The sequence below is a fragment of the Aplysia californica genome, unplaced genomic scaffold (assembly GCF_000002075.1).
Source record: "Aplysia californica isolate F4 #8 unplaced genomic scaffold, AplCal3.0 scaffold00433, whole genome shotgun sequence".
Classification (NCBI taxonomy): domain Eukaryota; kingdom Metazoa; phylum Mollusca; class Gastropoda; order Aplysiida; family Aplysiidae; genus Aplysia; species Aplysia californica.
The window spans coordinates 266255-267923 of record NW_004797703.1 but is presented as its reverse complement, the minus strand read 5'-3'; the positions used below and the strand labels follow the sequence as shown (position 1 = coordinate 267923).

The 1669-nt window shown below is 37.1% G+C and overlaps 1 protein-coding gene across 3 annotated transcripts in view; it reads right to left on the bottom strand.

Annotated features, from left to right (window-relative positions):
* Window positions 1–1020, bottom strand: part of LOC101851287 (MFS-type transporter SLC18B1) — a 43416-nt gene extending 42396 nt beyond the window's left edge. For 2 of the 3 annotated variants that reach the window (XM_035971419.1, XM_005104728.3), the window contains exon 1: window positions 573–738. The gene's annotated coding sequence lies outside the window, so the exon portion shown is untranslated. The other variant, XM_005104727.2, reaches the window with a different exon arrangement.
* Between the last annotated feature and the right edge of the window lie 649 nt (window positions 1021–1669).

Sequence of the window (1669 nt, the reverse complement as noted above, 5' to 3'; positions counted from 1 at the left end):
CTTTATTATTTATTATATCATTAATATTATTATTTCATAGTGGTCGCTCGTTATGGAATTTCTCCCTTTAAATTGGCATTTTCAGCATAATTATAACAACTTGATAGAAAATTATGAAATAATATAAGCTTATGATGATTTACGAGCACACAGTTAATTGCAAAGCAGGCAAGCAGTTAAAAGATAAGAGAAAAAAACCATTAAAAATGTTTTAAACAACCTAATTTTATAATGCAGAATCAAGTCAGTTAACTCTATCTGCATGGGTAGGTTTAATGACTGCTGATTTTAAGATTAGAATAAACGCGAGAGTTAGATCTAGATCCTCTAGACTGTAGATAGCTGGATCTAGATCTAGATCTAATCTAGAATCTAGATAGAGATATCTAATCTAATATAGATCTAGATCTAGATCTAGAATAATATAAAACGTTCGTCATGTTCGTTCACCTGATCTCTAGATCTAGACCTAGATCTAGATCTAGATCTCTAATATCTAAATCTAGATATATCTAGATCTAATCTATATAGATTAGATTTAATAATACTAGACTAGTCTAGATTCTACGTACATTTCCAACACCATCTCCTCCGTTTTAGCACAACAGTTCATGCATGGGCTTCGGCTTGATTATATTCTATTAGATCACAACCAAACTCGTAAATTTATCGAGAAGTGCAAGGGAGGACCAGAGCGTGTAACAACAAAACAGAATTTCTGCCTCTTGTGCAATCCTGTTCAGCCTACCTCTCTGTTGAATGAAGTGCGATGCCCGACCATGACTTCTCCACAGCACTTAGAATCTAGGCCTATCGAGCGCAGGAAGACTGGTGCGGCATTCTGTGACCTAAATGAAATAACCGTAACGGGTTCATGACAGTGACCCGACGCTGGGAACCGGTGCACCACGGTGACATTCATGATAACTTGCGTTGCGCCGATGACCAAATTTTACAAGGAAAAAAAAAACGGCAAAAGGTCAGCCCTGACTGAATCAGGGCCCCTGATTTGTATTAGACGAGCGAGGTGGGCGGGGTGTGGGAGTTTTGTTTGTTGTGGTCATTTTCAAAGGGAACTCACTCAGGAAAACCGTCAACGACAACGCCTATTTTTAGGATAGAATTACTTCCCCAATAATAGGCCCTGCTGCTTTTTTTGACTTGGTCAGCCGTTGTACAAATTAATAGGCTGTAATTATGGGCCTATATCTATCTCTAATTCAAATCTGAAAAGTCACCAAACTTTTTTTTGGTGTTAGTGTTTAAAGGATGACTTTAAAAAAGACAACTTATGAAATGGCTAAACTTTAGTAAGATTCGAGAAAGGGCAATTTTGGGAAATCGTGATAGGTGAAACGTAGTATGGCAACACGGATTTCTAAGTGTGATGGAAGTACTACTTGCATTTGACAGTACATTTTAATAATATCTCGCTGCCTTAGAATTACAAACCTCTAAATGACACTTTTTGCCGTTTTGAGATGTGTTGACACCCATTAGGTGTGTGTTTGCGTGTGTGTTTGAGTGAGTATGTGCGTGTGTGTGTAGCGTGCGTGAATTGTTCGTAAGTGCATTTATGTAAAGCACCTAGAGCTGTGTTTACACGGGAGTGGGTGCTATAGAAATGATCTTCATTATTATTATTATTATTATTATTATTATTATTATT